The sequence below is a fragment of the Opisthocomus hoazin genome, chromosome 3 (genome assembly GCF_030867145.1).
Source record: "Opisthocomus hoazin isolate bOpiHoa1 chromosome 3, bOpiHoa1.hap1, whole genome shotgun sequence".
Lineage (NCBI taxonomy): Eukaryota > Metazoa > Chordata > Aves > Opisthocomiformes > Opisthocomidae > Opisthocomus > Opisthocomus hoazin.
In genome coordinates, this window is record NC_134416.1 from 49862041 (window position 1) to 49887292 (window position 25252).

The 25252-nt window shown below is 43.0% G+C and overlaps 1 protein-coding gene across 24 annotated transcripts in view; it reads right to left on the reverse strand.

Annotated features, from left to right (window-relative positions):
* Positions 1–25252, reverse strand: part of DTNA (dystrobrevin alpha) — a 235196-nt gene that overhangs the window by 163300 nt on the left and 46644 nt on the right. For 2 of the 24 annotated variants that reach the window (XM_075416202.1, XM_075416201.1), the window contains exon 2: positions 15437–15510. The exons of the other annotated variants lie outside the window; for them this stretch is intronic. The gene's annotated coding sequence lies outside the window, so the exon portion shown is untranslated. The remainder of the gene's footprint in view (positions 1–15436; positions 15511–25252) is intronic. 24 annotated transcript variants of the gene reach the window in all.

Below are 25252 nucleotides of genomic sequence, written 5' to 3' on the forward strand. Positions count from 1 at the left end.
ACAAATCACTGCCAGCAGCAGAAAGTATTTTAACACTCTACTGATTTTGGAGTTTGGAATCTGTTCTACTTAAAATTTTATAGGGGAAAAACAATTTCAGTAATTCCCTTTGTAAAAATAAATTTTCACAGGCAGGCAAGTCTTGGGTTAACTAGCTGTAAGACTGCAGATCCTGCCTCAGTGAGAACATTTTCAGAGAGGAGATATAAAGGAACATTAAATAACTTTTCTCTTGCAAGCTAAAAAAAAAACACGTGAATTCCTGCTTCCTTTCAAGATGCTAAAACAAGCCTTCAAACAGTTACTTGAGACAGTGTTTCGCTGGTTCGTGCTATAACCCATCCTTCCCTCCCTATTTTCTGTCTGTCCTTGGCAATTGTCACAGCAAGATCAAAAAAAGACTGGCCTGGGTATTGGTCCCCTATTGAATATATGATTCCTCTCAACTCAACAAATAACTTCTGACACACTTGTTATACTACTGGACACAGAAAGGACAGCCAGCTCCCGCCCTGCAGCGCACACTTTGCCGGTGCCCCAGCACCTTCCGCAGGCCAGGCCTCTCTCCCTCTGCACCATGCCCACCCGGCTCTCCGTGCACATCCAGGGCAGGAGACGCTACGCGGTCCAACACACCCCTTACCCAAAAAGGCAGGGGTCAGGTCCCCACGATACATTTTGCAGTGGGCAGAGCTGGACGCCACCCTGTGCGACCAGGGGGTAAACCCTGGCACCCTCCTGATCCACCAACCAGGGAGGGAGACGCCTTCCAGGACTGAAGGTGGGTCAGAGATGATTCTCCTTAATCGCTTACTTTGTCGTTTAAAAGTCCTCTGTCGAGAAAAAAGGCTGAATTACAGAAAACCCTTATCTGTGTTTTTCAAAGATGTCAGATTACTTAAGCGACTGGTTAATTTAGCTTTTCACTCTGAATATGCAACTACCCATGTCCATTTCAACCCTAGGACCGCATCAGCACATACGAGGCTGTGCTAGAGCCCCAAATCCAAAGCCAGCATACTAGCCAATACTTTTAAGGTGATGTTAAAAATGAACAAATAAATTATTTTCATTTCCAACTAGTTAAGAACTAAAGAAAATATATTTCTTAGACTTGTGGCTAAGCTTTACTGCATAACTAACAACAACAGCAATAATAATAATAATAATAATAATAATAATAATAATAATAAGCAAAACAATAAACCTTTGGGCTTACTTGCTGAAACTTGAAAGCTACTTGCAAATATTTGGGTAACTAAATTAAACCTAGTTAAAATCATGACAGGAGGTACGGAATACCCACCTCTTTTGTCTTCTCAGTAATTACTCACTCTGCAGCCAACCTCTGGCTTTTTTCTGGTGCACTAAAACAACTATGAATTTAATCACCTACAAAAGTGGTTTTCTACCAAATTTCCTCATTAATAACTTGTTAAATGAAAACGATTGTTCTAGCATTCTTACATTTAGTTATTGTGTACCAAATCTTTCCACAGAGACACAGCGAAGAATGGGATCTGTGCATGAATATTTTTAATCAATTGCTTTGTTAGCTTGCAAGATGTATATGGGACCATGTACGGAGGTATTGGTGAGTGAGGGTACCTAATAAACGCCTTCTAATGATGTGATGAAAGGTTTTTGAACACTTCTTTATGAGGCAGAGTTAATTACCTGGACAACAGAGTAAAGCACATGCCTATGGGTTTACAAGACCATTGGTGAGAACAAGATAAAAGTGAAATACTAACTTACAACGCTATGGGTACCCCCAGTGCTAGAGATGAACTTGGTAATGGTTGGACAAAATGAAGAACTACATCACCATCTTCAAGGACTAGACAATTTTTACCACCTTCTTTTTTTTATCCCCCCCCCTTTCTTTCCTGCTAGTTTTCTGAAGTATCTCACAGTCTTCACAGTAAACTAGGTCCCTCTCCGAAGTATTTATCTGCTAGTAATGTAGTATGTTCAGTGGTGCCCAGTCTAGGGCTGAAGGTACAAAAGGATAAGAATGAAATAATGAGAGAAGTAGTCTAAGATCAAGTTAGATCCATCTAAGTTCCATTAAGTTTCACAAAAATCCTAAAAGCAGTGCGCTCCCCCAGATCATTTACTCTTCAAGGGTTAATTAACTACTTTCTTAAAGAAGAAGATGAAGTTTCATGCAAAAAAATTACATTCCCACTTCTCCAAAACAATTAACTTGGGGAATTCAGTTGGGGATAGCAGCAGAAATAACACATTTTCTATCTCAGTCATAACAATGTACATGCATTTTTCCAGTCTGAGCTCTCATTCTCTGGGAGGTGGGTGGATGGCTGTCATACCCCCCATCTGGCCTTCCTAGCAATTAGGCAGATGAGGTAATGACCCCAATGCTGTTACAAATGAAATGCTGAGGACACCAAGAGGGCTTGGTGGTCAACAACTGCATGACACGGGACAACAGTGGAAAGCAACTGCAATGGTTAAACACATGATTAACGGTGGCCAGAGAGCGCCCACATGAAATTATGGGAGAGTCTCTACTATCTGGGAAGGTCTGGCAGTTCTCTGGAGGTAATTCAGCCCTCCAGAAAAAAGCAGCTTGTGTAATTCTCCAGTGACTCTCAGATTCAATGTGCTGGAGCAGAACTAGGGAGATGTGGTGAGTTGCTTACTAGCGCTGGTCATCAGAGACAAAACTTAGCAAGAGGATCCCTCCTATCAAAAGGCATGGGGTGAAACAGAGAAATCAGACTTTTTCCCTCTAGACCTTCCATTTAAAACAAACACACACACAAGGGCCAGCAATAACATTCCAGACGGAATGCCTTTTTTTTTACTTTCTGAATGATAATTTTAGAGAAAGTAGAAAGCACCACCTCATTTCCTAGGACCCACGGGACTTTTCCTACAGATAATCTTACTTGTTAAAACCACTGAGGTGGGCTGTTGTGTAATGTCCAGGTCTCCCACTACCAGCTAACCCATATGGCCAAACACCGTGGTCAGAGAAAGCAGACCTACGGCTTCCTAAGGAGACAAGGCAACCATGCATGTCTGGAGTAGCATCAAAGAGATTTTGATTCTTAATCAACTTTCGTGGCAATGATAAGCAATGGAAAAGTCAAGTAGTCCGACTCTGGTAGTTAACATCTGCATTCAGGTGGCTGCTCTCGCAGGAGATGAACTGTGTCACAGACTCACTGTGTCACTCTGCTCAACCAGGGCCACCCAGAGCCGCTCGCCCAGGACTACAGATGTCCTGCCCAGGAACTGCTCAGCTCTTTCTAGCATGACAGTACTACATTTACAAAATCATTCTCAGGGTAAACTTTATAAATCCTACAACAAACAGCAACATTTTAAAAAGAGTTAAATTGATCATTAAAGCTTAGTTTTTAAGTAAAACAGCCATTTCACAGCGCCACAGTTCCGATATGTGGCTCTGCGTGGACGTAACATAGCAGCCTTATCTGTTTTGAAAAAATCTTGTTATTGAAGTTAAACATCAGTGGAACCATAGAGAACCCAGGTAACGGGGCAGTCTGGTTAGAGAATTAACCACATTTTGTTTACTGCTTAGGATGAATTCATCATGCAAATGGTCCGAAGTGAGATCCTGGCAGGCTCCAGACGTGCTCGGAGAGGCTGAAGCCAGAGACATTCTACATCCATATTAGGCTGTGGATCAAGTCCTGGGCTGGATTCAACAATTCCGCTTTGCCTGATACTTCAAAAACCCAATGATGGCAATTTACAGGCAGAGTCGCCACTATCAGAACATCCTAAAATGCATTTGATCACACTATGGGAGTACCAGCTATAGGAGCATGAAATCACGAACACTGAACTGGAAACCAAAGCTCCCATATTACACGACTGAAGGAGGATGAGCGGAAAGACTCTTGTCCCTAAGGAAAATGAAAATATTTGCAAATTAAACCAGAAACTTTAGCCCAAAGCATAAATCTAATACATATGTCATATCAATTTTTTTCTTTATACTAAGAAAACTAAAGAACTAGCCTGCTTACTCAGCACAGAATTTATTTCTAAGAAAAGAAATAAATCTACCTCCCTAAAAATGTCACTATGTTTATTGTTACTATTAAACCACAGAGTGCTCAGCAGTTTCAGCTGGCCTACGCAGCAGTGTTGGGATTTTTTTCTTCCTGTCTTTGGATACTGTGGATAGCATCAGCAAATCAGGTAGAAACAGAACGATGGGAAGTTCTACTACATTTAAGCTTTCCCACAATACCCATTATTATGGTATTTGAATACAGCTACTTTAACAAGTTGGGCATCCAGCAAACAGATCTTCACACAACAGTTAGAAACGGATACAAACCTTCTGCAATTAATTTTAAGAGTTTGTGTGGAATTGTCTGCTTAGTACTGTGTAAATGAACAAATGTTTCCTTTATAGCCATAACTCCGGAAAACTTCCCTCCGAAAAGGAATCGGAGCTGTGTAGTACCAGCCCTTTCATTCACCTCCTGACCGTGATTCCTCTCAGACCTACATACGAGCACATCCCGACACAATTTGGACTAAAGCTGACAATCCCTGGAAGCCCAGTATCATTCTGAAACCAAATTTTCCTATCTGGATTGTTTATCTATTTGCACACATGCACCAGCAATATCTGGCATCCCCGGGACAGCAGAGCTACATGTTGCTACCTAAAATATCACCATCAATAGAAGGTCCCAATACAATTACTTCTTTATAAACAGAAGAAAACAGAATGCCAGACACAGAGGTATTCAGCAAAAAATTAATACCAGAAGTTAGGGCATCAGCGATCTACTGTAGCACACTGACTATACTGTGCTGGGCCCAGGAGACAAACTTCTTTGTATCCTGTGGCAAAACTCCCCCACAAATATCTTCATGTCTTTTGAAAGCAAAGGTGTAATGTCTCTTGAAAAACCCTGCTGATAGCAAGAACCTGCCCAGCAAAAGCCCAGCAGTCAAGCCGGGCTCTGGCATTTCCCAAGGCCGCTTTCTTCCAGCTTAACTCGGGAGTTGTTAGGGAGGCAAGGCAGCCTGCCCAGCGTTATTGAGTAACCTCTTGCGGCGTGCAACGGAGTTCATAGCCAATCTCGCGCAACATGATGGCGAGTGGCGGCAAGCAAACCACCACTTCTTTCTCTGGTTCCACCTCCCTGATAAGACTATGTCTACATTAGTAAGTAAAACTGGGCAAGGGAACGCCCCTGGGAGCTGGAGCTGTTTCCTACACTGCTGCAGCATTACAGTGGTCCCTGGCACGGTTTTGGCCCTAAACAGTCCTCCTTCCTCCAAAGGGCTCCTGGGCACAGTTTGGGAGTTTGCAGGGGCCAGAGACACTTCCAGCAGGCCATTTGGTTGTGGCCACCCCACTCTGGAGACGCGGTTCAGCAGTATGGACATGTGCCGTGCCATCTAGTCTGTCTCGGTGCCAGAGGCATCTCTACGGCGTGTTTACTAGAACGGGCGTAGCCTCAGTGTCTCAGTCAGTGAGCTACTTAAGTCTGTTGAGGTTTCTACCTCTTCAGCTGGACATACGAATCCAGATGCCAGAGCTCTTTCCAAAATGATGTGAAGCTGACACATTGCTTAGAAAAGCTCATGTTTCAAAATCAGCCTTTTCCCTTAACAATAATAATAGTAATAATAACAGTAATAAATTCCAGACTAGCTGATTTGTCTGAACGAATTGCCACTTTCCTTGCAGTCTTGAATACATGCCCTCCACAGCCATAAGAGAGAATCTGGACAGAGGTTGCTCAGACCCAAAACTATTTGGATAAAGATCATATCCTTTAAACTCACTGTTTCTGTGCCACTTTTTAAAAAATGAAATGCACACTAAGGTGCTCTCAGCAGCCAGAAACTGACTTGATTAGGGCAAATTCTGGCCTTCTTGTCTAGCAATGACCACATGCTAGGAGCAAAAAATAAAGATGAAAACCATCCCTGTCCAACAAATTGCCATGCTCTGGGATATGTACAAACAAAACTCTTTGCCAACCTAGCAAATGCACAAACAGAACTCGTAAAAAAGCTGCCATGCCTCATAAAAGGTGCTTCAGTTTTAATAGTTTTTCCAAGAATCAATATTTTATGTTCAAGTATCCTTAATTCCAAATAGCAGTTATTAAACGAACAGAGGTGGCACTACGGTAAGAAACATCCTAGGAGAGTATGAAAACAAAGATGCTGTCAAAAATATTAGCTTCTGTTCCTGAGTGTAGAAGAACTGACAGTACCACATCCTTATGGTTGAAAAACCTCAGACAACACAGCATTTTTCAAAGTAGTAGTTTTGGTAAATGTTGTGCTGCCTATTAACCAACGACATTAGCAACACCGCCTTTTGTGAATGAGCTGTATCTATTTCTTTGTGCAGTGCCTACAACTCTTTTTCTGTTGTGCTGTATAAGGTGCAAATTCCAAGGACAAGCAGCACATCTCATGGTATCACTTATGCTGTGAACTACATATTTCATCTGAGAGCAGGAGTTTTACTTCCTCCAGCACGCAGCCAGAGGCAAAGTTTCACCTCCAAAGCTATGTTTAATGTTAGTAGAGTGAGCTCACTTGAGCTGACATCCTAATTCCACTTCCCAGCTGATCATCTGAACGATTTTGTTGTTTAAAGGCCACTTTATTCAGAAGATTGGAGAGTAACTGTCATAGATATTTACTTGCAATTATGCAGCCAAGATTTTAAATCTTCTTGGAATCTAGGACTTCTTTTTTCCCTTTGTTTTAAGCCTTTGTTTCTAAGCCTATTTGTACACAGAAACCTGAATTTTGTTTGCAAACAAAATGCTGGGGTAGATGTCTGGTCAGAGCACCTGCTACGTGGCAGGACAGAGGCAGGAAAATCGCGCTTGTGCCCTGCCCTCCCACTCCCCACTCCGGCCTCCAGCAAACATCTTCCTCGCCCATCTGTTACTTCTCACCAGGGACACAGAGGGATTCTTGTCTCCGCTGCTTGTTTTGTAGAGAAGTCGCCTCTACGCTGCATTGTATTTCAGACATCAAAGTGATCGCTGCTAGTCCAGGCTTATGCCAACTGCTACGTCAGTTCTGGGGTAAACGCTGGCAGCCTCAGCACCGTACAAGCAGAGATGACGACTCTGGCAGCCAGCCTGGCCTGCACAGCAGTTATTTCTGTACATACGAAACCACTTGCAACAGCAATATAAGCTCACAGTTGTTTCTGTCTGCACATCAGCTTGTTCGGTTCAGCATCTTTCCTTTTTGTAACATGAAGTTCACGATTTTCCTGCATTATCCAAAACCTGGGAAATACATTTGCCCATGGAACTTATCAGTTACTCTCCTGTCTTAAAGTATTTTTGTCTAAGCAGCTGGTAATCCATCTATTCAGGTAAGAAAGCCCAAAGTGTATTTAAATAATGACTGAGTTCAGTTTAGCTTTCTGAACCCCTTAATATGTCGCTATACCAAGGCCTGTGGTTTAACACACAAATTACAGTACACGAAATGGACTGTTCCCCTGAGGAAGTCAGGAGGGCAACCTTTGTCTGGAGTAAATTGCTGGGATGTGAGATTTCTTCTTATTCTTTTTTTCCAAACATATATTTCCCAACAGTGGGAAAACCTGCCTTGGATTAAGAAAAGGTCGTGCCTTTGACAAATCACTTAACTATGGATATTTTTTTTTTCAGTTGTCCAGCTGATGATTTATAATTTTGGAAACTGTTTGTAGAGGTAGAGTCATTGAGACGTATTCATACCCTCTCCGTGTTCTTTATGCCTGGGCCTCATCAAGCAGTCAAGAAATGTGAGGTCAAGGGCAGGAGAAGTGAGCACAGAAAACCTTTTGAGAGAAATAAGAGAAAATCCCAAAGCCTTTTACTACAGATGACTGGTGGGAGGGCTTTTTGATTTGTGCATCTCTTAAGACACCATGACTCATTTGCCAGAAATTTTGTTCATGTTTTCAACAGGTATAAGTTGCCTTTGTAAAAACACCACCTCTTGCAAACTTTGCCTATTATTTATTCTTAAACCATTACTACCAGAGAAGAAACCGGAGCAGTAGCAGTGAATCTGAAAGCAAGAAAGGACTCTATAAATAAGATCTTTAGAAAGGAAAGTGATCTCACAGCATTATAAACTGCAAAGTTATTTTCCACGATAAAGAACTTATTTAGGCAGACGTAAGAGGACTGGGGGATCAACAGAGACATGTATCCAAAAGTATTATGTAGCTCACTAAAAAACACTAACTCTTTGCTCCCCCCATCACGCAACTTTCACAATGTTCTTAAGCAAACCTATTTATGTGGATAAAATATAGTAAACATAGGGCATTTAATAAGTGGGAAATAACATTCATCTGACCACACTGAACAAAGCGCAGAAGTCATGTGCTCTGCTGAAGTTTACATCCTTGCTCCAAAGTACGAGAATACTACAGCACATCAATGAAAATATCTGACGTTTTCTTTTAAGGTGAAAAAAAAAAAAAACAACTTATTTTTATGCTAGCCTTGTTCTCAGTCTTACTGAATCACTTGAGCTGAAATATTCCAAAAAAATCCAGGCTAAAGAAAACAGCTGGTCTGAAAAATTTCAGCTAAAATGTTAAAAGTTTCACAAATACCCTGAAAACCAGGATACTATAATGTGAACTGCTGGGCAACTTTCCTAATTGGCAGTGCTACCAACCTATTACATAGCCAGGACTTCATGTATTTTGTTTATTGCAGACTACATTATCAGCTACCCACCAGTGAGTTGATAATAAGGAGAAAAATAAAGGGAGGAGGGAAGCAGAAAGGAGGCAGAGCTGCCAGCTGAACTCAAACAAACCCAGAAAAACTGTGCCATGGCCAGTCTGGGCAGTGAGAGACACCGAAGGACAGCTTCTTGTGTCTGCCATGGCCTTACAAAGCTATATCAGGCACATGCACATCACCCTGATACGGAAGGCTTTCACAACACGAATAGTCTGTGCCTCTCCCAAGGTCATGTGCCTAAAGCCCACAGCCAGTCCGACTGTCGCTTAAATGAGAGTGGAGCCACGCAGGCTGTCAAGATAAAATTATTACAGTCGTGGTTCAGCAGATGAAAAAGAAACCTGAGATGCATGCTCGGATTAGATGCAAGAAAGAGGATACCTGGACAAGCAACATGCAACTCTATTTGTGTGCCAAAAGGAAAACTGGAGCAGGTTTCACACAAACCGACCTTCAGAGAAAGAGAAGAGAAGCAAAACAATTCCTTCTTCCGAGGCAGTAAATGAGCATTTCCAGAGCCACACGACGACAGCGTGGTCAGTACAGTATCTCAGATCTACATGCGGGACTATGAGCAGCTCTCGGCACCGAGGACCCCTTTCCTAATTCAACAGGTGAATTTAGAAAGTTTCTGCAATGACACACGTACGGCACAAAAGATCACGCCAGTCTCTGAACGTACGGTTTGCAGTTCTCAGAACAACTCCAATGAAGTGAAAACTGGTGGAGGTTTATCAGCTTGACTATTTATTTTCTGCTAACTCCAAAACTAAATACGACAAACAAGTAGCTTGCAACATATTCTTAGCCACTTCAATGCGGTTGTGTGTGTCTGAGCTATAAAGCAAAGGCAAAGCTTTAGAATTTTAAAGTGTCCATTGTGTAATAAATTGTGGGTATTACAGAAGTTCTAGTATATTCAGGCAGAGAAAGACTAGATTTAGAATTGCAATAATGTATTTAATTTCCTGGGGTCATAAAGTTAAGCTATAAAGTTATCATGTCAGGTCAAGAGAACTCCTGGTACACCAGAAACTCTTTACTTCACGATGAATTACAGTCAGACAGAGCTGTCATTTGGAAGATTATAATACCAATGTCCTACTCAATAATCATACTTGTCCAGGATGTTGCTTTTAAATTTGTAAGCGGGTTTTTGCACCTCTTACTTTTAGTAATATGTGCTCCTATCTTCGGACTGCCTGTTACACTAATATGAAGTGACACTTCTTTACCAAGGGTTCAAATTTTAGTTGACCTTCCCTTCTGCCCTGGACAGGTGAATGAATCAGACTGTCAATTTTGTAATAACAAGTTGAATTTTACTTTTAATAAGATTTCCAGGGGAGATTATTTTCCAAGCAGCTCTATCCATCAATTTTCTATAGGGTCAGAAGAACTGTTGTTCTGCATCATGAATTGCATATGACAGCATAAAACAAGGAATATTTGATAAATAGGAGACAAAAGATGAGGAGCTCCCTTCTAATGAACAGTTGAATTCTGAGAACTACGGTCAGGCATTGAAAGCAAAACAGGAGAAACCTGGTAAAGAGAGCTACACTTCAATAGTGTGATCCCCATGTATGCTTTCCATGGACTTCATTCAGAGCTACAGCTGCTCAACATCTCTCAAAATCAGACAGAAATGGTAATATTGCATTTAAAGCTATGAAAAATATACATATGCAATGCACTGTCCACCACCACTGATATTTCTAGAGCATGAAACAGGGTTATTTTATGACTGAAAACTAAATGAATTTATGAATGAATGGATGTCTTTTCCCCAGAAGCCATCAAGGCAGAGGGCAGTAGGGTGTCAGAAAGGTGGGGTTTTCTTTTCCTAACTCTCAGAGAGTCTGATCTCCTTTGGGGTTTGACCCCATGAGGAAGGCTAAAGCACAAAGTGGTTTTGGGATACCTTCACACCAGAGCCTGTGAAGGGCACATATGTGCAGCACCTCAGTCTACAGAGGGGTCATGTAAAAGGGAGAAACAGAAGAAGCACTACAGATCGATCTGGAAGCACAGAGCATGAACCACCTGGGTTTTTCACCACAATGGAACTCAGGATAGCATCAGAGCCAAAAAAGATTTGGTTCAAATAGTAAAGCCCTCAGGGTATCATCATGCTGGTGTGATAGTTTTAGAAAAGTTTCGCTAGACAAACTCAGATTTAAATATGCCTGTCATTTTAAATACTGCTGCAGGAATCACAACTGCTGTATTTTCCCATATGAAGAGTGGAAGGGATTTAGGTGGGAACCAACTATCCATTATACAGACTATTCTTCCTAGGAGAACTGCAATCTCTTTTGCCCAAACTTCAGCGCCTAAAAAAGAAGACAATTTACAAGTGCTAAATCTGTTCTCTCCTGCTGCTTTTGCCACTTCTGGCAATATTTGGAAAATCCTGTTCTTTATTCAAAAGCTAAGCTATCAAGGCGTGGCTATTAATTCCCCAAACCATCTGTCCTTCTGATTTGTTGCCTACATCAACAAGGGAATTTAAAGTGACCCAGACTGTACCTCCATGCTACTGATGTGGTACGAAGTTTCTTCAAAGCAACTACAGTTCTGCAGCAGGTCCTCTGCCTTGCCCAGTTTTCACCCCAAAGCAAGGGAGCTGAGGGAGAGATGCCCAGGGAAGCAGAACGGTGCTCTGCATCACTGCCCAGTGGTGACAGGCCTCTTAGACCAGACCCCATGCTGGAAAGGTCTTCTGCCCCACCACGTCCACCGTGAATGTGCACCATTCAGGGAATGTCTCCATGGGCCATGACAGACAGACCCCAACTTCTCTGCTTCCTCCCTGAGCTGCCCAGGTAGCAGGCAGCTCTAAGCCGGTTCCAGCTCCAGCAGTTGCTAAAATGCTGTGCAGCATCACCGGGCACAGTGCGGTGCTAAGGGAGCTCTGCAGCTTGTGACTGGCGTTGGAGCACATCCCACCAGCCTGGGGAAGGGTCAGAGTCCCGGGAGATCGTGTTGCCACCTGCACAGACATGCCCTACATCCAAATGGGCAGTGAGGACATGACAGCTTCAAGCAGGCAATTCAAAACAAGATTGCTTAAGGCTTTCTTCATTCCTTTCTTTCATTTCCTTTCTTTTTCCGTTACTGATGACATCTAGAAATACGTAAGTGTGAAGCCAACTCAAGGACAAAGTCTTGTGAGGAAACGATAGCTCAGCTACATTCATCAGTTCAGTTCATTTGAGAGATCTGCTTACAGCGACCACGGATCCTGACTGGGAAAGTGCTTACAGAGGCAAACCCCTCACCCATGAGGAGTCCTGTCGAAATGAAGCAGCACCAAGCACACTGTGGGCTTCCCTTAAAGACAAATGCTTGTAGAAAGGGGCCCATAATACACACTCCCATATGTGCGCAGATACATACACATGTATGTATCTATATATACACATACGTGTGTGTATATACCCCTGCATACATATATCCTCACACTCTAGAGGTACCTTAACCTGGAGTCACCCTAACTAGTATATTTCAGCTTTTCAAATCTGTGACAAGAGTGTGATGATGGAAACTTAAGAAAGTTTCAAAAGCCCACAAGCATCTTCAGTGAAAAGGCTTTTCACATCATCTTTGTACTCAATGTACAGTATTAAAAAAAAATCATTTTAATAGTTGACTCCTTATAAATGATTAATGTATTGTATTGCACATAAGTGCTCTCCTGTTTCTAAGAACATCTAGTTGGGTAATATTCTCATTTGTGATTCATATGCATGTTCTTTTATAATTACAGTGAAAGAACAGTTTCTGGGAAAGTGGTTTTTAAATGTATGTCGGGTGCTACAGGAGAACTAAGTATAATAAAACTTACGTGGAAGCAAAAACCATGCATGAATAACAGCACCAGCTTTAACAATGGACTGAGCAAACACATGTAATTCTTAGCAGGATGGACTGAATTTTTCATCCTAGCAATTAATCGCGGAAGGCTACATTCAAATGAACAGGCTGAGCAGATAAGCTCGCACGTATCGCCACAACCATTTGCTTCAAAAACACACACATATACGTGCCTGGGTTCCCATCAGCAGGGAGACTCTCACTACAAGATGTCACCACAGATCTTTACACATAGCGTTTGGGATCCTATAAGCAGAGTAAATGCACATGTAAAAGCAGCCTCAGCAAACAGCAATGACTAAACCAGGCAGCCTTTATTTCAGCGAGCAGAGAGGTGGCCAGAGCAGCTGGAATGACCTCAAGTTCATATCCCAGCACTATCGCGAAGCAGAAAACAACTGCAAAATGTGCCAGATACAGCACATCAGGGTCCAGTCACCTGTTGTTTCACTTCAGTGAGAGAAGAGTTTGAGGCAGTGGCTGGGAGTGACATTTTGCTCGGCTGTTTGAAATAAAAGGAAATACTGAACAACCCTAACAGCAGCTCACCTGCAAGTTCAAGCAAAATTCCTCACAGTGACCGCAGCACTTCTACTACTACCCATGGGGGTGGGGGCTCTTCACTCTCACCTGTCAGTGCTAAAAACTACAAAATAAATGGGTTTCCAGCTTAGCCATCTGCGTTCGGAACCAAATTGTTCAGCTGTGGGGCTTTGGCATTTATCTTAGCAAAAGTAAATTGCAAGTGCAATGATCAGCTGGTGAGCAGTAGTCTTTGTGGAATTACTTGGTCATCCAAACTGATCACAGAACACACAGGATAGATGATAGCTTCCCAAATATCAAATAAAAATAAAACTGAAGAGGAGAGCCTAAGTCTGACTTAAACAACTGAGGCAATGAGCACAGAACAATACATGTCAGAATTAAAGTCGTTTTTCCCAGAAAACTATACAACTAGAATAAAAATTACAGATATGTTCAGAACAAAAGAAATGCAGCAAATAACATATTCTACCTATATAAAGTTTATTTTTCAGTAATTGTATTGAAATGCAATGCTTTGAAGGCAATATCCAGATATCACAATGCTTCTTTAATCCAGAGCTATATGGATCTTATTTTATCAAAATACACTAGAGAGCAGATAAATCTTTGTGGCTTGAACTGCTCTGAAATTTCTGTATAGCCTCTTTGCTATACCCTTCAATGTAGTGTGAGAAAAGTAGCAACTAAGGAGATTCAGACTGAATGTCTGTCTTTATTCCTAGGTGAACAGAAAGCTCCATGACTTGTATTCAAATATTTCGAAATTGTCAGTGCAAGGGAATGACAGGTATTAAAGACACCCCCCACCTTCCCCAATTACATGAACTATCAGATTGAAGAAAGATTTTTTTTTTCCCTGATATTTATTTTTGTTCCCCTCAACAGCAATCCAGTCTTCTATGGGATGTAATGGCATTTTAAAATCTGGAGTGTGAAGCTCACAAACTGAATTAACTCAAAGGCTAAAAACGAATTCTAAAAATCTAGTACCAATATTAATACAGCAGTTTAAAAGGACATAATCATTATGAAGCCTGTGTAGCAGTTTGCGTATATGAAGGGCTTCAGGGGGACGGAAAAATGTGAAAGATCTTCTCTGATGCTGACTGTAGTAAAATTTGAAGTGCCTTGTAATCCCTGGATGTTCCGCAAGGCCCTGCCTGCGAGACCAGCTCCATGCTAGGAAACACTATTCTGTCACTGGGAGAGATATGCAGGCGAGACTCTCCAGCTACGCCTCAGCTGTGGATGCCAGGAGCCCTGCCAGGCCCCTGTGTGTGTGCGGAGCGATAGTGGGACCATCCCCGCACCCTGCCCTTGGGCTGCACTGGGGGAAAATCCAGAAACAACAGCAAAAAGAGAAGCATCGTGCATTCAACAGGCTCCCCAGTCCGGATGGCAGAGGGACCAGGATCGTTGGCAGCCCTGCAGCAAGCCCCTGCCATGCTGCTTGCACCCAGGCTGGGAGATGTGGGGCTTGTTCCCACCACTGCTGCAGGATTGCAGGTAAAGGGCAAGGTACAAGGTATAAGCTCCTGTATTTCTGCCTGCCCTCATCCACCCCGAGTGTGATCAGCAGGATCAGTCTCTCATCGTGTCTGCACGCTATGTGACTTCGGTGCTGCCCAGGCTTTCATGCTCTACTGTTACACCGTAAAAACAGTGAAGGTTTTCTGCTGAGACAACAGTCAGTACAAAGCAGTACTAGAAAATCCCCAAGCAAAAGCCACCCCCAACAACAAAAGAGAATTCAGGGCGCACAAAACAAGTCTATGCTGTTAACAGCATTGTGTGAATAACTTAACAGCCCTTTTCTACCTCTACCCTTTGTGTGGTAACACCAAAAGGTTGTCAGAAGCACTCCAAATGCCTGAACCTGACCCTAAGAGCCTAAAAATCTTAACAGAAATTGCACATGGAATTCCTTTTCTTTCATAAGCTTCAGAAACACATTGTTTGAGATCCCCAGGGCTCTTCCGTCAAACAATATGGTGGTGAATAAATGCAGCAAAGGGCAAAGGCATTACGGGGCAGATTCTTCTCCGCCTTTCGGTGCATCGTACAGCTGCTCACATCTGTACCACAAGTCCAAAGTTTGAACAGAAACTGTCACTGTCTGACAAAGACTGCATTCTGTATCAAAAAGCACCTATTCACATTTTCAGCAGTATTTTTTTCAAACATAAGTCATATTTCTCAAAGCCACTGCCAGTACCCAACGCTCCCCACAAAGACAGTTAACCGCACCCTACCCGTAGAAATGATGCTCCTCCGATCACTTGCTCTGCTCCCTGTTTCTTCTGCCTCAGAGTGCTCAGATCAGATCCTGCCCCAGAGAAAAAGCAGAGTCAAAGGCCTGGGATACTCAGAGCCGAGTTTGGGAGTCAGGCTGCAGGAGGACCAAGGAGTACTGGGCTGAAGCAGCATGGGAGGGAGACATATCAAAGTGCACTATCGCTCAACCACCACACACAGGTAATTGAGAGCATCTTAATTTTAAACCACTGGTCACCATCTGGCGATAAAACAAGGAGACACCAAGTGAGTTCAAGCAAGCTTGCGCATACCGGGATATTTCACTTGCACCACATAACAAAACCCACTGTCACCTCCATTCATACTGTTGTGGCTTTCCCAGTTTAGCAGTTTAATACAATTTGTGTTAGCTTTGTCTCTCCTTCGCTTCAATTACAAGCTGATTTCACCTTTCCAATAGATTGCATTGCGTGCACACACGCACAAAATCTTCCAATTCAAGAAATTTCTAACACAAAAAGAAGTTAAATGCAAAAGAGAACAGCTGAGACCTACAAAGTTGTGCCGCTCCTAAAAACAGGCACAGCAGACTCCATTGGGATGAGTATGTTAAACAAGGCAGAATTAAAGAGTTAAAAAAAGACAGGACTCTGCCTCTCTCCCTGCTTTGCACTCTTACACGCGTGTTTATGAATCCTGGGACAGCAGTAAAATTAGGCCTGGCTGACCTTTAAAAGAATGCATAATTTCCTAACGGTGAGATGTTTTAAAGATACATAACTGCTTTAAACACCGCTTCTAATTATTTTTGCTACATATGCAATATTTGAGGAAAATGTATATGATATGTTTGTTAATTACCAGCTGGCTCCTACCGCACATTATTAAGCTCCTGTGGCAGTGACTAATGCCTCTGACAATACTAAATTACCATCAACACCTTGTGGATGAATGGAACCTGGAGCAGCCTAGAAAGGACTAGCTGCAGGTGCTTGCTTTCAGAAAAAGATGGTTTATTAACCCAGGCACTACACGCACTGAACACCGCACACACAAGTCCCAAGGAGGAAGGCTGCACCCCAAGCCCCGTGTGCTGCCAATGCACCCCATGGCCGGAGTAACCCGGACACCGGCACCCCACGCTGTTCGCTCACACGACAGATGTGGACAAGCAAGAGCATCAGGTAGCAACCTCGCAGGCAGCGTTTCGGATGCTGCGGGCTCTGCAGCCATGGCCCCCGGCTCGGCGCCTTCGGTCGAGGCGGTGGGCGTGCAGAGGTGGTGCCATCCCACGCACCGACGTCCAGGACTCCTCTGCTTCCAGCCCGGCAGCGCTGAAGGTTGCATGCCCACAGCTTCAGAGGCTTCGGGTTCGCACACCCCACAGGACCAGGCCCTGCGCCATCCCTACCTCCATTTCAGCAACTCCCCGACACGAAGCACGCAAGGCAGTGCCTGCCGAAGCGAAAGCAAGCTGCAGCCATTCCCTTCCGCGAGCCACGGGCCGGGTGGCTCAGCTGCGAGGGATGCCAGGCAGCAGGTCTGAGGGTCTAGGGGGTGGCAAGGACTTGGCATCAGGGAAGATGAAGGAAATGTGATGATGAGGGGACTGGAGCATCTCTCCTATGAGGAAAGGCTGAGGGAGCTGGGCTTGTTCAGCCTGAAGAAGAGAAGGCTGAGAGGGGACCTTATAAATGCTTATAATATCTCAAGGCTGGGTGTCAGGAGGATGGGGCCAGACTCTTTTCAGCGGTGCCCAGCGACAGGACAAGGGGCAGTGGGCACAAACTGAAGCACAGGAAGTTCCGTCTGAACATGAGGAAGAACTTCTTCCCTCTGAGGGTGACGGAGCACTGGAACAGGCTGCCCAGGGAGGTTGTGGAGTCTCCTTCTCTGGAGATATTCAAGACCCGCCTGGACAAGGTCCTGTGCAGCCTGCTGTAGGTGACCCTGCTTCGGCAGGGGGGTTGGATTAGATGACCCACAGAGGTCCCTTCCAACCCCGACCATTCTGTGATTCTGTGATGGCCCATAAAAGGCTCCTCTGCACAGCTGCAGCCCAGGCACAGCCCTTCGCCTCTCACCTCTGAACACAAGTCTTTTTTCTTCCTTTTTCCTCAGCCAAATTGATTAGATGAATACCATTATAGCTTGGACAGGAACTTGCACATCTTAGTACTAAGTGCGTGAAATAACGTTATACTCCAAATCCTCCTGGAGCGGTTAGGAAAGCCAGTCTTATCTTGCGTAGTTGCATTAGAAAATTGCTGAACAAACCTGTTCTGCTGTAACGGGAAGGGACACATTTTCTTTCCTGCCGTAAGTAGGTCAACGAAAACACGATGTTGTGAGGATGAAACTGTTTCCTCTGTTCTCTTCCCGCTAATGGCAGTTCCAAATCATTCCGATTTAATTATGTTTCTAGTGTTAGCTGTAACAACATTGTAAAGTTATTAACAACTGATATATTGGTGGTCCTAAAGTCTGGGGTTTGTGCTTCCTTGCAAGGCTGATTCTAGCCTCAGGTATACGCACGCAATTCCTACACAGGGCACGTCATTGCACAGTTAAAAAAAGCCTGCAAAGAAATCTGTACGTGAAATGCAACAACACATTATCAGGCACAAAATTTTAACTCTCAGCTCCGAGATTCACATTGAGCTTTTACATCAATGTGATCTTTATCTGGATTAAATTCTCACTATCATCTACTCTAAAGTAGCTACACTGTGAACAGTGAGCTTCCTCTGAATTAATACTGACATAAACAAAGCCAGAGTATTTTCAGTGGAACTATTCCAATTCATAGCACCTGGAGACTTCTCTGCATGCATTTCATCAGGAGGGTTTAACCAGCAGCTGAAGAAAGATTTAAATTGCTGTTATAGCTATCTGAATAGTAAATGCAAATTGAAGGCCATTGGCAATAAAAAAAAATACATTTTGGGGGAGAACCTCCCCCCCCAAAAAAAAAGAAAAAGGAAAAAAATTACATTACACTAAAGAAAATATAGAATGCCTAAAGTCTTATCAAATGAAATTTTAAAAACCAAAATAGGTGTTGCTTTTTCACTGACTACCTCCCTCTATTTTAGAACAGCTGGAGTAAATTAGTTTTGTTGACATTATCTGAAAGAAGGAAAAAGTAATTAATTCACCTCACGTAATGCCTGTTGTAAACTGTCACTCACCCACACAAGCACTCCAAAGGCCCCCTTCTGCACGCAAATGTTTGCCATAGCAAAAGTTACACACTCCTACAAACCACCCCTTCTATCCTCCTGAAAACAACAGGCCTGCCTAGTACACTAAAGCTAAGCACACACAAGTGGACACCACTCTGTCCTCAGTGTGAAATTTTTACCCTATAAAAACCCATGACTTCAAAGGGAAATCGGATTTCATCCTCAGAATCCAATTACATGTTTCAAATTTAGGATGGACTGTCAAGTGCCAGCTGACAGAGTGATGTCCCTAAGTATTTCAGCACAATGACATCCGAGCTGAAACGCAAAGCCAGCTGTTCATGCCTTAACCACTTACCTAAAGAACATTGCAAAATGAGGAAATTACATGATGATTAAGTGCCTCTGCACCTTAGCAAAACGCATCCCACTCTGCAGAGAGCTCTTTCCAACCAGAGTTTAGAAAGCATGTCTTTCATCAAGAAAATAGTTCCATGTGCAGTATTATCACCAGCATCACCAAATCATAAGGATGGTAGAAAATACATGTAATCCACCTCCTACTGTGAGATGGTCAGATACACTTCACTCATATTTATTAAAGCCATTCCTAACACCTCCGGTAGTGGAGGCTCCACAAGATCCACTGGCAGTGTACTGCAGGGATAACATTTTCTTAGGGTTTACCTCATATTTCTTGCTTCACTTCAGACCGATTTCTCTTTGTCTATGGCACAGAAAAGAGATTACTGGCCTCTTCTTCACAACAACCTGTCCTGTGCTACCTGTGCTTGAAAAACTGTCTGTCTCCTATATGCTTCCCAGCACACTGCTCTTCTTTAGGTGAAGCAAACAAACGTTTCAGGTTTTTCCCCTGGGGCATGTCCTCTGGATCTCTGGTCATTTTTACTGTCTTCCTCTCCACTTCCACAGTGGCCAGCATTTTCTTGCAGAGCAGCGCTCCAAATTGAACATTGGGCTCCAGCTGAGTGCTCACCAACATGGAGATTACTCCCTGCAGCTGTACTCCTGTATGCATCCCAACACCGTGCTTTTCTTTTTCCTTTTCTATCACGCAACAGCTCAACATCACCAATTCATGTTCAGCTGGAGATCCACAGTGACCCCTATGCTTTCCTGAAGAGCTGCTGTGTCACCACTTGTGCCCCACCCTGTACTGGTGTCAAGAGCTACCAGCACACAGCCCAGTGAACCCTCTGGAGCTACAGACCACCACTGCTCGCCTCCGTGCATCTGGTGAGCCAGGCATGCCCTTTCAATGCGGCCTCACGAAACGCACCAAGTTGTGTGTAGTTCTTCATTAGCATACAGTGAAAAATACTGCAAATCCAGCAAGGACCGGGCCAGTATTCGCATAATCTTCCCCTCTTTTCACTTGCCTGCTCTATCTGCCAGGGGCAGGGTGGAAAAACAATTAGGACTATTTCTTCCAAGGCTGAGATATCCAATTTTATTTCCTCACTCTATATTAGGTCTGTCAGTATATGCAGTCATGCCTAATACAAACCCAAGCAGTCATATACAACGGTGTGCAACAGAAAAAGGATAGGACTAATGACCTGTGAAATAGGTATAGCCAGACCTGGCTGGTCTGAGGTTGCTTTCTGGCAAAGCTTGGTTTCTCTTGGACATAACACAGTGGATTACTGATTTAGTACTTTACATGCACAGCTACAAAATCTGAGGCTTTGTGCACAAGGAATTTATTTCCTCTTTTGGCAAAAGTGAATGGCCTGAAAATCTATCAGTTGATCTGCTTACCTGATGCCTGTTTCATGGAGAATACACCGTTTCAATGTGGGTGGGTGTTAAACAGTGTAACAGCAAAGATCAGGCCCATTCCATTCCGCTTATCATGGAGTTACGAGTAACTGTGCATGACTCTCAGCAGACACCTATTCACCTTCCAGTGAAAATGCACCTTCCTGCAAAGAGTTCACCTAAGCCTGGAAACTATTTTTAAAAAAAAAGTCTTTAAACTCTAGCACTTCTAATTTTACTTAGGAATACATCACCAGATTTAATGTAGATGAAGAACTTGCATTCACTTGGATTCTTTTCAACCATCCACGACCTAATTTACTTACTTAGCTGTATGATTTCTGAAATTGTATTTACTGCCTCCTAGACTCACATAATTGCTTCTTGCCATCATCATTTTAGCAAGTTTCTTCTGCTTACACCCACTTCCTACTACAAAACTTCTTTCAGTTGCTCTGCTAAATTTTACGCTTGACCTGAAATTTTACATACCAGATATTAGAGTCAAGCTCAGTGTATTATTTATAAATTTTCAGCAATTTTCAAAGCTAAAGTTATTGAAAAGAAATAGTTTTACCTGTGCTAAAAAAAATTCCTTTAGAGCTTATGAGTGCAAGCGATTGCTCTACCAGCTGAAGGTCTGAACCTTGCTGATGACTTGTGTTTTGAACTGACATGGGCTTATGGAAGATGCACTCAGGGGGCTTCTCGCAAGCCACACACAACTTCTCGTACTTGAAAACCTGTCTCTTCCAGAAGTTTCCTCCCTAACTGAGACTCCGTAGGCAAGCAGAGGAGATGGAGCAAGGACTTTCATTGAATTACCACTTCTGGATGTGCTACCAGCCTGCCCTGGTTGCTGTGACTTACGTGTTCAACTGGTCAGTCAAAAATTCATCCAACTCTATGGCTGAAATTAAACGGAGGATGACTTGGAGGCTGGGATGAAGAGCATTACCAATGGCCTGGTAGGTGGCAGACAGAGGTGGGAAGCCAGGATGCAGAATAGGTTGTAGGGGAAGTAACATGATAGATGGCATTACCAGAAGTGGGTGTTTTTTAAAAGAAAAACATGACCTGTTTACAGAATAGCCTGGCAGAGTACATGGCTTGACTCTCAGCTCTGTTAAGCTCTCCTTGCGTTCCTGTACCAGTGTAATACAATTTGTACCTGCATTAAACTGATGTGATTTATTTTCCCTAACAAGACATGCAAATTGATCAAACTTTCAAGGGCAAAAATAAAACCATGAAACACTTTGCATTTTGTTTGGTCTGTTTGGAAAAACATTTTGTTTGTGTATATTCAAAGAAAAGTGAAATATCTGTAATTGTAACAGCAATTAAAAATACACATCAAAAAGCAAGATAAATGCTTTCAAACTTGGATCTACAATGTGCCTTTTTCCTGGGTTCAAGTCTGCAAAAGACTGGCCAGCTCTCCTAGATTAAATTTAATTTCTCAAGTAGGTGAGAAAGCTTTCAGTTACACAAACTAGTTAGGACTATATGTTAAAAAAGTGGTAAGAATTCAGAATTATCAACTCAAAATTTAGAAAATGTTTATATCAATGTGTGTCCTTGGTAATTTAATGCCTTTTTTTAGATGTAAAGTTAGTCATTCTGAAGTTAATTTATAGGAAAAAAGAATGATCTAAAACCAGGGAATGGATTATAATTCCACATCACACAAATGATCCAGTAGCTCTCTTAATCCAGTATAAATGAGTTGTGTATTAACAAAAGGGTGGGACAGAAACACGTGATAGCCGAACTATCATTGCTTTACAAATCTGGAAAGTATCAAAAGCATTTCCTGATCTTGTTCCAAGGACAATGTCACATTAAGAATGAACACGGACTGAAAAGGTAGTAATTACTAGAAAGCATATACTCTTGTTAAGTGGTATATTTAAACAGTGTAGCAGGAAAGCCTAAGATTACTAACTAATTCTATCTGCAGCTGTTATTTGGTAATGAGTACCCAAGGACAACTTCACTCCGAGCATGTTCTTCTGTGCTTTGCCTGTGCTTACTTTCATTGTGTTTAAAAGAACTAGTCATAAGTTGTCAATAAATTCTTTTTTAAAGCCCACTTGCTCACAGACTTTTCCATCTCTGCTTCATTTTTCTCTTTTTTTTTTTTTTGAGGTTCCACTGACTGCAAATGTTCTTACAAATTTACAAGAAAGTATTTCATGCCAGAGTAGTTTTATCCTTACAAAAGATATAAAAGAAAATAAGAATGCAGCACTTAGGTAACACTTTTCATCCCTTGATCTCAGAGCACTGCACAGAACTGGGCAAGTATTACCGTCACCACTCTCAGAAAAGGATATGCCAAGCCCCCTACATGACTTGTTAAAGATCACAGGCACGGAAGCCGACTTGTTCCCTCCATTGCCCCAGGAAAGGTTATGTTCAGCAAACAGCAAACACCATGCCAACAAACAAATTAATAAATAAAGATTCATTATTTCCACTGCTTCCCTATCTCTTCTTTATTACTCAGAGTATAATTCCCAATTCAGGTTTTATAGCCAAATGCAGCAAAAGGCCATGCAATGGGTTCAGACACAGGAAAGATACAATAAAACTTGGCTTCCTATAATACCCACCCGCCAGGGAAGATGGTTTTCTCGAGACTGTTAGGTATTGGGCATTCTCTCAACTACCACAGCTGCAATTAGATGCATTTTTAAGCATCCTATTAGTGGGAAGTATTGCTGTGTTTCCAGGTAAAGTCACTTCATACAGTAATAATTAGCTCAGGAAGTACTTTATTCCCTGACACACCAGGAGCCGGAATCAATAGTAAGTGCAGGAGGTCTGACACCGCTTGGACTGGAGACTTCCCTGGATTTCCACTCGCGGACTCAGAGGTGATAACACAGCTGCATAGGATATCATAATTGCATTAGTTTTGGTTGTGGGTGTTTTGGGGGGTTCTTTTTTTACAGAAATATGAAGTTACAGAAATGAGGCCTTCTACAGAGTGCTGCAATGTATAAAGCATTGACTGCCATACTCTGCCAAAACGAATTAGCTGCTGTCGCTGGAAGCAGGCTCATTAGGACCCAAAGGAAACTGTTTCACCGCGAGCTGCTTCTAAGTACTTTTGAGCTCAGAAGAATACCAGCACACTGTGATGGAACATTGGCAAAGCAGTCCTTAAACGTGCAAAAAGCTTGAAGATGAGGCCAGAAACAAAGCTTTACAAAGGAAAAAAAGATCATGACGTAAGGAAAGCAAATGGGACCAGTAAGTGTGAAGACTAGCAAGGAAGGATTTTAACACCCATAAGCATATCCCTGCCACTGGCTTTAGGAGGGTTTACAAAGAAAGAAGTGTAGGATCTATCAAAGGAAAAAACGTTGCAAACCCATTTTCACCTCAAAGTATGATTTTTCTGAACGCTTGTGACAGAGGCACTTACAACTTAATGGTAATGGAAAGGGAGGGACCGTGACCTGCCTGCTCCAGAAGCAGACGTGTTACTAACTGTGACGAAGCAGGGCTTGTCCCTAAGCGACACTGAACAGTCAGTTCCTCGGAGCAGGAAAGTGTGGCACATGCAAGTGATGAACACTGTAGCAGCATTAGAGCAGCACCCCAACCACTCACACAGTACCCAAAACCAGGAGGCACCACTGCTTCAGCTGTAGGCTTGTGCTCCCCTCGTCAATCTTCTGTCCCCTGCTCGATCTCCCTGAAGACTGGGGCCTCCACCACCCCTCCTCTCTCTGTAGTAGCAAGGGGCAGGGGCTGGGGGCAGGCACCCTCTCACCCCCTCTGTCCCAGCACCACTTCTCCATCTCCCCCTGCATGTGGTTATCAGGGGTCCTGGGAAAGGGGAGGGAGGGAAGGGAAGGCTGCAGTAAGCCAAGAAGTCCCAGAGATCAAGGAGAAGAGAGTGTCACCACCCCCAGCAACACCTTATTACAAAAGCCTTCAAGAAAAAGATGCCTCCCTTCCCACCTCCCATCAAATCCCAGTCACCTGAGTAGCACAGGGCCAGTGGGAAAGGAGAGAGAGGACAGGAGAGAGAGGTCCCAGCCCCTATGTCCTGCCCTGATAAAGCCACCATACCCTTACCCAAAAGCCTCAGCAGTATTGCCCTGCTGCATGGTACTGTCACCACCGAACACATGCGGTACCATATTCACCCTAACCATGCAAAATTCACCCTAACAGCTGGCCAAGGATTTTCCATTTCAGAAAATATGCCACCATTATAATAATATATGAACTACATCAAACACAGCAACATTTTCTATGGGAAAATACTAGTTTACTGAAGATTTTCCATTAACTGCTAGGACAATTGGAAGATGTTATTTCAGGCAGATTAGATACAGCAAAATGTATTTTTTTAAAGTCAATCCAACACCACAGTGTTGTTCCTTAGCCTGGGAACTCCCTGTTCCTGGGTCAGATGCTCATTCCCTTACAGGAACAAGGCTTTTCAGGCAGCTTCACTCCCCAGAACACAAGCAGGTTTCCTCCCGACAAAGCTCTCCAGTGCTTCTTGGACATTTAATTATGGGAGAAGGGTCTCAGATAATGAAATAGGAACACCACGCTTCTGTACTATAACTTCTGAAAAGCAATACACTGTGGTAGGGAAATGCAATTTAATTTTGAACTGACTCAAGAATTTCCCACGGAACATTAATTCTATTTTCTGCTCACCTCTGAATGTCAGTCTATTTTTCCCTTTCAGTTTAGGCAGCTTATAAAAGGTGCAGCAAACCTCTGCTTCCAAATCTGTGGACTCCCTCCTCCCTCCTGCCTTTTGCCATAGCCCTGGGGAGAGTGCATCTGAAAACAGAGGCCTATTGTGCT